The 12,749-nt window shown below is 37.5% G+C and overlaps 1 protein-coding gene across 1 annotated transcript in view; it reads right to left on the bottom strand.

Moving 5' to 3' along the window:
- The window catches only part of FAM3A (FAM3 metabolism regulating signaling molecule A), a 1,301,271-nt gene extending 1,290,013 nt beyond the window's left edge, over positions 1–11,258 (bottom strand). The window contains exon 1 of the mRNA XM_044080097.1: positions 10,749–11,258. The gene's annotated coding sequence lies outside the window, so the exon portion shown is untranslated. The remainder of the gene's footprint in view (positions 1–10,748) is intronic.
- Positions 11,259–12,749: the final 1,491 nt, after the last annotated feature.

Genomic DNA, 12,749 nt, shown 5'->3' on the forward strand with positions numbered 1-12,749 from the left:
CAAAAAGCAAGCTAATAGACAGGAAGCAAAGTAAGTGGTATTAGCATACATACAAAATGTAAACTCAGCTTCTGTGGATACCTTATTAACCTCAGCAATAACTTCAAACTGTATAAACACTACCAACAATTTCATTTTAAACTGGAATATGCAATTTTTCAACACATTTATGCAACTTGGTGATCTACTCCTTTGTATTTGCAGATGAATGAATGAATGCAGGTGGTAGTAGTTATGTGAAAAGTTACGCTTATCATAAAACTAAAAAAAATGTGCAAAGTGGGCAAAATTTCATTACAGTAATGACAATTGGTGTGTAATCAATTACAATATTCTGCATACCAACATAGAAAAATTTCAGAGGTCTTTCTGCAGTTCAAAAGGCTATAAAACTCTAGAGATTGCTAAACTACTATTATTATCTCTGAAACCTTAAGTAACATGAACCAAAATATAGAGGAACTGACAAATGCACTAGCTTATTTACATATTCATGCTGAAAGGTAACGGCTACAAAAACAAACAGATGAACAGTTTCAGTTTTAACTAGATGAAGCATTTTGGATTTTCTGACTTGTAGCACTCTATTTTGCCCACTTTTTTTCTAAGCAAGATATTTACAGCATACAAAATGCAGCTTTTGATGACGGAGGAAACCCTCTTGCTTAATTTAATACACCTATTTGTTTTCTTACTGAGTAAAGTGAACAGCCTACTTAATAAGCAGCTTATTTTTCTTCCACCCAGCAGAATTACTCTGGCTTTGTAATACATTTACTGCTTTTGATACTACCACTGTTCTTGATACTACCACTGTTCATGAAGGTTGCTCCAATCACCTGCCACCTTTCCCTGTAAAAGACAACTGCACCTTCCGGAGCCTTTTACTTTGTATCTTCATTGTGTGCCCTCCAGTTCTCGTATATTTCCGTTTATGAAAAAAGTATACCCTTTGTATTATCTTGAGATACTTAAATGCATATCCTCTCCTTTTCTTCACTACTGTCCATTTTAAACTCCTGTAATATCAGGGCTTCTGGTGAAGGCTGTGCACAATTTGTCATGTTCTGTTATGCCTCTCATGTCCATGTATTCCGAAAATAAGATTTCCCTAAATGTACAACATACTCCCAAGGGAAAGTCTTATAGGAAGCCAAAGGGATGAACAACAACTTACATTCTGCTAGTGAGACAACTTCTGCTAGCAAGACTTCTTCCAATATATACCAACATTCTGCTTGCCTTCTTTGATACTTACCATTAAGCTAATCTGATATAATTAGCTCAGTTCTCTTCTTTTCTTGCTGTTATTACTTCATATCCCAAATGTATACACCACCTAAAAGTTACTGCTTCTCTGATAAATTATTCCATTTTAAATTGCATTTCTGCACTAAATCTGTCGGAATGCAGACCATTCCTCCTAACTTTACATTCCCATTTTCCAGTGTTCCAGCAGCTTCTTAATTATCAGACCCATTGTACATCATTGCATCAACTACTAAAGGACATTGAAAAGTACCAGGCATACTACTGATTCACAAGGTACCATGTTGACAGTGAAACACACAGGTTGCTAATCACTTATTCTGACATAGGCTACTTCCTTCCAGACTGGTGAACCATACAATGTACTTTAAAATAGATCAGTTATTGTTTTAACACTAGCTCTCACATACCTGTTCAGGCAGGGCATCAATTCTGAACAAGGTTTTAACACGTGGTTATAATCAAAGTGCTCTAGTTACCATGTGGCACTGGTTTCTCCGCAAATAATGCTGCATTCCTTCCAGACTGGTGAACCATACAATGTACTTTAAAATAGATCAGTTATTGTTTTAACACTGTCTCTCACATACCTGTTCAGGCAGGGCATCAATTCTGAACAAGGTTTTAACATGTGGTTGTAATCAAAGTGCTCTAGTTACCAGACTGGTGAACCATACAATGTACTTTAAAATAGATCAGTTATTGTTTTAACACTAGCTCTCACATACCTGTTCAGGCAGGGCATCAATTCTGAACAAGGTTTTAACATGTGGTTGTAATCAAAGTGCTCTAGTTACCAGACTGGTGAACCATACAATGTACTTTAAAATAGATCAGTTATTGTTTTAACACTAGCTCTCACATACCTGTTCAGGCAGGGCATCAATTCTGAACAAGGTTTTAACACGTGGTTATAATCAAAGTGCTCTAGTTACCATGTGGCACTGGTTTCTCCACAAATAATGCTGCATATTATTCTGTCATCATAAAGACATTTTACCATCATCTTGTTTTTTGCCTTATCGTAAAGTAGTGTTCTATACACGTCATATGCCACACTTATGTATGTATATTATGTATTAGATATGTTGGGAGATTTTAAAAATTACTTAGAAAGGGTTCAACATCATTCTAAGGGTCAACAGTGTCACAATAAGCTAGGCAATTATAAGTGTGGCAGATGGAAGCAATGCCCACGTGTGTTGGAAACAACTGATCACTTTATGCTCAACAATTTTAGACTGCATATTTTTTTCACATTTTTGTTATTCTAAAAATGTGGTGTATATTGCTAAATGTGTGGCCTGCCCTGCTTTTTATGTGGGTAAAACCTCTATATTTTTTTAAGAACAGAATGTATGAACACATTTTGGATATTTCAAAGGAGGTTAAAACAAATGCTTTGAGTAGACACATAATAAAATATAGAGACCGCTCTTAAATTCGTTGTTATTCAGCAGATTTGTGAAGATCAGCAGGGCAGGATTACTCCTGAGCATTGAGATGTTAGTGAGCTTCACTGGCAATTAAAACTTAATGCCATAGAATATCCAAGATTAAACGAATGCAAAAATATGGGGTTTTTTGCAACATTAATACGTTGGCTGTTCAGGTTGTTTTTTACTTTTTTGTAGTATTTAATGTTTATACATATTTGCAGTAGAGACCACTTGGTCCCTATTTTTAATGTTAACTAGGCTGATATTATTAATTGTTTAACTGTGTAATTGCAATTAAGTGTATTTAAGTCGAAGTGAAGGTATTATTCATTGTTCTGAAGAAGTCCTGCAACGGTGCAGACTGACGAAAGCGCTCAACCGTTAATAAAAGTATTTTAGGTTCTGAACACAACAGGAGTCCTTCCTTCTTATAATTTTACGGTGTTCGTGTTTGGTGTTGGTTACCTTGTAAATTTATCTTTTAACAAATCACTGAGAATAAGTCACTAAGTCAATAATGCCAGAGTTTCATACTTTTATCGTTTAAAAATACATATTGATTCAAAACCTATTGTTCTATTAACTTAAGTAAATTAAAATATATTTAAAAATTATCTTTAATTTGGGGCATTCATTCCCAAATGTCCTCCTATTATTTTTGACTTTGTCAAGAATTCTTTAACAAAGAAGTTGAGATATGTGCCCACTCATTCAGCAGCTACACAGATCACAAAACAAGGAAATTTAAAACATCACAATAAGCATTTTTGCAGAGAGAGAGAGACAAGCCCCCCAAACACAACCCCAATGCTACTACTTCTGTATACCAACTGTAAGATGACATGGAGGAAGGGAAACAGTTGCTAGTACTGCAATATTGCTTTCCCTTCTCTGTGCCTTCAGAAACTCCAAGTTGGCAAGATTCTAGTGAAACACTGATGCTGGTTATTCAGAAACTAAAATCACTGGCAGCTCTTAAAAACAGAGGCATCCAATAATTTGGAGCCAATGAGCCATCATTCCCTCACTGGGTCCACAAGCCAACTTCCTGGTCCCAAAACCTTGTATACTTAAACTGTATCATGAAGCAGTCAAGTTTCACTAAAAGCCATAGAAAACCTAGATTTGATGTTGCCAGTGAAGAAGACACAGGGTCCATGGAATACATTAAAACCTGCAGCTTGTCCCAACCAGAGATAATGAAAGGAACAATGGACTGTGAAGAATAAGTTATGCAACTGACCTGTACCCATGGGCCATCCACCAAGAAACCGCACAGTGTCAATAATATTTAACTAATTAGTTAACTGCCTTTGAGAAAATACTACATGCGGCCACGGTGGTGCAGCGGTTAGCATTGTCGCTTCACAGCAAGAGGTTCTCTGGTTCGATCCGCGGCTGGGGTGCCTTCTGTGTGGAGTCTGCATGTCCTCCCTGTGGTTGTGTGAGTTTCCTCCCACATCCCAAAGACATGCTGTAGGTAGACTGGACACACTAAATTGGCCCTAGGTGTGAGTGCGTGCATGTTTTTGCCTTCTGTGGAAGGTTGGGCGCCGGGCTGGCAACTCGACACTGTAAAACTCCACTGCCAATCATGAGCGGACAAGGTGATCCGCTGTGGCGAACCTTAACTGGGAAAAAGCCGAAAGAAGAAATAGAAGAACAACTGCCTTTGAGAAAATACTATACTCATTTACTTAGAATTTAATTGTGTTTTACGCTTTTTCAACTGATCTCTTTCTAATACCATTTTAAGAGGTAGAGTATGGTACCCCACTTAATTCCTTCCCACTGAAAACAAGTGTCAGCGTGTGGGGAGGGCAGTCCCTTTAAAAATAGTTACTATAGAAAATACAATCTTCAGTTTGTTCATCAGATACATGCCTACAGCATAACTTATATGTGTGTATGCATACATATACATACATACCACATTTGCAGTGCACAAGATTGAAAGTCCAGTGTTCTTAACAGTAGCACAACAAAACTTCCTCTCGTACTGTCCTCATCTTTTCTACTCTCTCCAAAGCAGCTATAAGCTCCTCTAATGACTTAGAATGTGCTACAGATAATATTTTCCATAACCTTAACACCTTCTCTCTGAAGTTATATTTCCGGATATAAAGGGCAGGAGACAGAGTACATACTGAAAGCAAAGGCATTACTAGTGGGTATCAGTGTTATGAACGGTTTACTTTACCAAAAATACAGTACTATATAGCTCACTGCCAAATCAGAATCAAAAAATAATCAACAGAATGATGTTTTTCAATGGACCAACTAAGAAGGTACTAAACTGTTTCTGCTTGAAATTTCAGTCCCCACAAGCCCACTGACAGGAGATCACAAGCTGTTTCAGAAAAGTACTCTGCCAAAAGCCCAAATACCCAAAACACAGAAAAAGCACATTCAGATTAGCAATACAGGCAGGAGCATTTAGGTTTCAAAGCAAATATTATGCAAACAATAAGTGTCAGGAGTTTAACCCACTGCTGTCCAAACCTGTAGCTTTAATAGTTTTCAAAACAGTAAAAAATGTAGTTGGTTATGCAAACAATCCAAAGTCACTTCTCCAAATATTTACACAAGACTTTGAAGTTTGCAAACAGACTGAACCTATGACCTATTTCACAATGCCAACTCTCCCTATGAGGGCACAAATATTGAAAAAACGAAATGAAGTGGAAGGACTACGAATTCTGTAGTGACTTGGGAAATAACAGTACTGTAGTTAAGCTTCAATGCAAAGTAATACAGTGGGCTCTATTCCAAAAGACTTGGGTGTAAGCCTGTTTATCCACAGGGCTTACGACGAAGTAGGTCACTTACACTGACAAAGTCTTTAGGAATCAGGGCAGACTTGCACGGAGAGCAATTCTTTTGGAATCTGGCTCAGTCAGATACTCCTAATACAAATTTTACAAATACCTGAAAAAAATGAGATGGAAAAAAGAAAGATCTCTAAAATGTATGATAGAGGTGCCACAGTACTGTACTTCTGATTTGGCAGGAAGAAATGCAGCACAGTACATTTTACAAAAATCACACGAGTTAAAAGAATGACAAAGAATGTTTACAGTGTATGTGTGTCTGAAGTGTAAAGTATTTTCAGTTTACATAGGGAATGGCACTGGGGCATTGGGATGCACTAAACATCCAAGCAGAAAAGTTTGATGGAAGCTCTACAAACATGCAATGGAAAGAGTGTGATAATCAACAATTATTATCACCACAGAAATTCTTAACTTGGATTTACACACAAAAAAATCATACATGCATTTTTCTGTAATATTTCTAAAACAAAGACTTTGATCCCTTCTGCCCCCATTATCTGTATATGTCAACTTTCTACTACTACAAAGAGCAACATAATAAATATGGTGCTAGCTCCCTTATAAAACAAAGATCATTGTACTCATTCCAATACAAAGTAAAATCATTGTGCTCCTCCCACTTCAAGGTTATCCACCATCTCTATATTTATTTAATCTTAAAAAAATCTATTCAAAGGAGTTAAAAAATGCTGCCTACATCACAGTATCCTAACTGTAGCCATCAAACTGGTATTTCTCCACTCCCAATTTACATGATTAGGTCCAAAACTTCAATGTAATAATGAACTACAAATTAAATCTAGACAAAGCCACCATAATTCCTCCTGATTATAGCACAAACTATGAAAAGGTAAAAAGCTGGAGGATGAATTGCACTAACTATGTAAAACACATGGATATGAAATACCCCCTGGACATTATTTCACTAATTCAAGTATCCTCCTCCTTGCATATAGTAAGCTAAAATCAGGCTTGGATAGATGGAACAAACCAAATTTTAATAATCTACCCAAATATGCAGTGATAAACTATTTTTTTTGCCCATTAATCACTGCTCTGCAATTGGCTTGTGTTAAAGTATTTCAAGCTAGTAAAAAGATTACAATTTTCTTTACCAAAAAAAAAAAAAAATTCAGATAAAACAATGAAAGGGGCTTAAAACTAGACATTAATCTTAGTCAATATGTATGCAAAGCTGCTAAATGTACATTTCTCATAATAATCAGGTGTGCAAATCTCTTCAAATTAATCATTTCTGAATCTTTAATAGCCTGCTTTTCTTCTGGACTCTACAAAGCAGTCCACCATCAGCCATGTCTCAAAGCCCTTGCTCAACCTTCTGCTCCAAAATTAATGCACCTGTCTAGAGTACTCTTCACTAACTGGAATGCCAGTCGCTGTTTGTCTTTCGGCTTTTTCCAGTTAGGGGTCGCCACAGTGGAACTCCGGTCCGCTAATGATTGGCAGTTGTTTTTTATGGTGCCGAGTTGCCAGCCTGACACCAAACCTTCAACAAAGGCACACCCATTCAACGCATGTCTTTCGAACATCCACTCGACCGCGGGGAGGACATGCAGAATCCACACAGAAGGAACTCCCAACCCAAGCCGAGAATCGAACGGGAGAACCTCTTGCTGTGAGGCAACAACGCTACCGCTGCACCACCGCGCAGCAAAATCCAACATGCAAGTGCCTAGGGAGAAGGCAGAAAGAGATCGGGTACATAGTACATTGTCATCCTGACACCTGTTAAGAGCTTTTTTAAGTCCTAAACAGTGCCCCACACCCACCCCACAAAGCTGACATGCAATGTCTGCGCAGAATAAATATACTATATACTTTCCCCTAACATGTATTTCATCCCCCCCCCCCAAAAAAAGATGTTAACAATTCTTATTAAAAATGAATGAATACAGCTTCAGGTGAACTAAGCTTAAATATATTAACTAATGTTAAATTAAATATTAACTAATTATTCTAGATATTATTTTAATAGTAAATAAAGCTCCACAAGCAAATTAAAACTGGGAATTGAATCCTAGTATGTCCATGCCAAATGATGTGGCACACAGACAAAGTTTTACTGTAGCTGTCCCAGAAGACAATTCTCATAACAAATTCACACAATGTCAGCCAGCAATTACAATTTCAATCCCACCTCAAGAAAATAATACCCATATATCACTAAGCTGCAATTTTTTTAAATTACAATATGACAAAGTGAAATGCTATTACAAACTGTAATTTGTATCAATTCATTTTATAACGGAGTGCACCACACCTCTCAACTGTTCCGATTTTTTAGAATATCCAAATTTTTGCCTCATTTTTGTTCTGCTCCTCATAAAGATTGTGATTTTCTGGATTTTTTTGGCGAATCGGTGAGGACTGAATTCACTAAATAATGACAGGCATTTGAGTTTCAGACTTCATATCCTTCAGAAAACGCATGGTAACACAAGACCATTTATTCTAATAAACAGAGAATGTTACAAGAGCAATATTTAAAATGTGTCCCTATTTTGAGTGCTTTGTCCTCCCACTATTTTGGTTTTGCCCAGATTTTTGCGCCAAGAGGTTGAGAGCTATGGAGTGCACCCTTACATCTAAAGTGGACAGGGGTACAAGGCACCTTTATTAACTTAATTAAGAGAAACAATGAATGAGGATGCTGTGTCCAGAAACAAGAGTACTTCACTCTAGAACACGTGGTTGACTTGATAACCCTCTTTTCAAAACAGAGTGAGAACAGGTAAAATCAAATTATGCAACACGCACATTATCTTGTTACATAAAAACAATCTTGTCCCACCTTTCTAGCTTAAAGCTGATTTATTACTACATGCTATCTTCAAAATTTAAAAATCAGAATTATTTATGAAATCGTTATAAACCATCAGCTTCTATGTCCACTTTGTTGACAACCGGGTTAGTCAAACTAGGTCAGTGGCATCTTTTCATGGGAGACCAGAGGTTATATATTCATACTAACTAGGGGAAATTTGGCCAGAGCACCTGGGACGTTCCCCTTTTCTTTTTAATAAGTGCCATGGGATCTTTTACATCCACCTGAGCTACCACCAACTCAGGTAGATGAGGACTTTTAATGTCTAATGTTTAAGGTCTCATCCGAAAGACAGCACACTAATACTTAGCAACTATCCTGGAAAAATAAAATATTAAAATCTCACTGGTCATGTGAGATACACTGAAGGTTACCATTAGTGAAACTAAGCAATACACATTTATTGATAATTACATCACTTACCTAACCTAGTCAGCATAACAGTTATAAAATTCCTACTTCACTAATTTGCCAAACATGTAATAGGATATAGATCAAAAACATATATTCTTTGCAGCTGCAAATTCTCTTAAGTACGATAGGAAGCTATTTCAAATATTAAAAAGAAAATTTAAATTAAACAACTCTTTCAAGGGAATATAACATTTTTCAGAGGAGTCTACTGACAGTGTGCCAGGTCAGATGCTTACCTTAGTTGTGAAATAGCACATATAACCAGACTCCAAAAGAAAACTCTTAATATTCTATGACTGGGCTATCTGTCCAAGCAAACTTCTGAAAAACATTAAGGTTTCCAAAAAAGACTTAAGGCTTGGAAGTGCAACATATGAGATTTGTACTGCATGATCCTAGCAGACTATAAAGTTCAAATAGCTAACTTCATGTTATTTGTATTTCAGTGCACAACTTTTTGTAACCAAATTTCACAAAATACAGAATTTTAAATTATCAAAATATTAAGTTTATCCATTGCTGCCTCTATATCAGCCAGTCATAAATATATATGAATTATGTACTTTGTCTAATTTACCCATTCATTATATGCACTTTATCCTATTCCGGGTTGCAGGGAACCACTTCCCAAAGTAATCATCACTCCTCTCAACCTCAAATCTCCAAAATCATGGAGGATGGTATAATGGTTAATGCGTTTACCTTAAAAACACAAGGTTTAGGTTTGCATTCTCACATGGGATAATTATCTTAAAATGGCCCAGAAGGGCAGTTAGCTCAGTACTAATCCTATGAACATATGGATAAAGCCAAATAACAGTACTACTATTTAAAATTATCTCCGGGTTCATAAGTTGACATAAGAGCTCTTTACTTCACAGAATGCATGCTAATTAAACAATGGATGTAATTTTAATGACCGCCACGTTATTTGATGACTGAAAACCACAACCTTCTCTTAAATAAAATAATGGAGAGGGACACTTCAGAAATTATATGACAGAAAGAGGAATGCACTGCACTTTGGAGATGCGTCAGTCCTCTTAACAACATATCTTTGGGACATAAGAGAAAACATTTTCTGCGTTTCGGGTTTTATTAAATGACACTATGTTAAGCTTGTGGCCCGAGTAATATTCCGGAAATTTTGATAAAATGCAGGCACGTCTGTTATGTACACTTAAATTCATGGGTACTCATGCCGCATCACCTGAATTGCCGGCAGGTAATAGAATACTAGGGTTTTTTATTATTATTTTGTAGTCAGAAGTAGTGAAGCCTACCCAGCTTTTCGATAACCGTGTCTTGGACACATCATGTTCAGGTAAAGGGCCCATAAGTGTAACAGTGATGCATTCCAAATCAGAACACCGTAGACCGTTAGGAAAACAGGTAGTAACGTGCAGTATTCTGTGCATAAGCCATGCAATACAATTAAGAAACGTGATGTTTAATTAAATAACTGGCGCTACTTAGAAAAACAATACCAACTAGCAATCGCCGCGTACAAATTAAATGCCCGACAGAAAACCCATGACGAATGCCACGTACTAAGTTTTCTACGCCAAGTGTAATTAGTTTTATGGCTATGTCAAACGGCATGAAAGCTATGTTTTAAAGTGCAGGCTAAGAAAAAGAAAACACAAAAGAACACACATAGTAACTTTCATTGTAGTGAAAATGCCTACTAAGCGCAGTCCAACTCAGAATCACTTAAACTTTAGTCAACCCGATCTTACAAAAAACGGAGAAAAAAAACTGCTACAGACATAAATTTTAAAACCTGCCCAGCAGAAGAAGAACCAATCTCGTTCTTATAGAAACAACTAAGATAGTGCGAACCAGTCAAGTAACCATGGAAACCACATGATAAAGTGATATGACATAACTATTTCAATTGTATCTGGTTGGGGTGCGTCGCCATTGGTCAGTCGTAAGTTGAATTACCTGTCACACTTGCGTAGACCGAGAACCACAGGTCAATATATATCAGCTCTCCATCTGTACGATGAATGGCCTTCAATCCCTTTAAACTTGCAAAAGGGAAGCCGAACCATAAACTGCAACCTTTGAAACATAAACCACTTCCGGAAATGCTTGATGGTGTACATACAGCTTACAATCACCAATTATTTACGTGATCAGTTTAGTCCCGCCCAGTCATGAATATTCCACCCGTTTCCTAATCTATTATTTACTGTTTATCTTTGTTTACTGTTTAGTTTGGGATGGCGTTTTACACTATTTGCAGAGTGCCTTGCAAACTGTAATGGTAATCTCCAAGTGTAGTACCTCGCACTCAGTTCTTGGGCTGGAGGCGTGTTCGGGACGGGATTTGCTACTGCGCATCCTGCGAGGTACTGCACTTGGAGATAACCACTGTAATGTTATTTTATAGTTACGGATTTGGATGAAAATCTAGACTAGTCAACACGTTTCTAGGAAGTTCGTAAAACCTTCTAATCCCACTAGTCCTGTGTGTAACTGTAAATCATGCCCACCACAGTACACTTTTACAACGTTTAGTGAAATTCATAACTTCCCTTGCTTTTTACACAGGTTAGGGCGGGAACTTCGCGATTGATAGGGGCTTTTATCGTTGACGGACTGCAGCGATGACGCGTAAACAACCACTTTTAGAAAATAGTTAATACATTAACAGATCTTTACAGCGCTTCTAAGTGTTTTTACCTTTAAGAGGGCGGAAACCTCAAACTGTGAGGGGGTCGATATGAAATTCTCTGATCCGCCCTCCAGTACGGTGAAATATGACCCATAACACTTGCACGTTTTCACGAGCTTGTAAACGTGTTATAAGACATGCTCTTATGTTGAGCAAGAACGACCGGAAAAAATTTAAAAATAAATGTAGTTCTGTTAAGCAAGAGAGTAGCCGGAAATTTTCATTTTGCACTCATAATTTCATACTGTTTCCCTCTAATCTGCTTTACATTTAAGAATGTACATATTTCTCCACATGTTGCTCCTTACCGACCTAATGAAATGCATTCATGATGTTCATCTAGAGTGATATTTTCTTTTAGACTGCATCGTTTTGGAGGGCGGCTGATGTAATGCTGCACCCCCTCATCTGTCAGGCACAGTCCAGTCTTGTTTCTGTCAACTTAAAGCAACAACACGATTGGTTCAAATTTTAGCTATGTCCCTCTTTATCCCTCGTAAAACGGGTGACTTTTGGACAAAATATGGTGAATTTGGTAAAAGATGCAGAAATTGGTACACCTTGTTTGCTGTAGCATAGACTAGATCCAGGCCTGCTGAATCTAGCTTTGTATGCTTGCTGTTTGTTTGCTTGTTATTTCCCTGAAACGCTAATTCCACCTAAAACGCGGCTTTTCAGCGCTTCTGTGGATCCCTAGTGATATCTGCACTGCTTACTGTACTTATTTCCTGTTTCACTTGAAAGAAAGTTACTGTTTGTCGTTTTTGCATTTAAGTTACCTGTAACACATTGCATTTAAGTTACCTGGCACTTGCTCACTAAAGCAATTATATAAGTCAGCACTAAAAAATTAAAAGCACTACACCCTCACAAACTCCCCTTGAGTACCTTGTTCCCCATTAGCCCTTTTTTTCAATTATAAAGGAATTCCCAATACTATTCTAGCATGTCCAAAGGTCAGTTGTCAATCTCCTCTCCGGTCCAGCTGGTGAATCTGGGAATCTTGAGGCAATGTTACAACTGCCTCATGTACACAAACAACCCTCTCCTCCTCCCAACAAATTCCAACACATGTGAGAGATGCAACCATATAGCCATACTGGAGGCTAAGCTCTCTCAACTCAGTACTGGCGGAACCAGTCAGGAGGAGAAGGAAACCACACTCACTACAATTCCAGTCTCACATAGACCTACCACGACAGCAAACCAAACACATAAACACACAAAAACATACTCAGAGGCTCTAAATAAAAATCTGCCTAAGC

This window comes from Protopterus annectens, chromosome 8.part0 (genome assembly GCF_019279795.1).
Source record: "Protopterus annectens isolate FY-2018-M chromosome 8.part0, PAN1.0, whole genome shotgun sequence".
NCBI classification, from domain to species: domain Eukaryota; kingdom Metazoa; phylum Chordata; order Ceratodontiformes; family Protopteridae; genus Protopterus; species Protopterus annectens.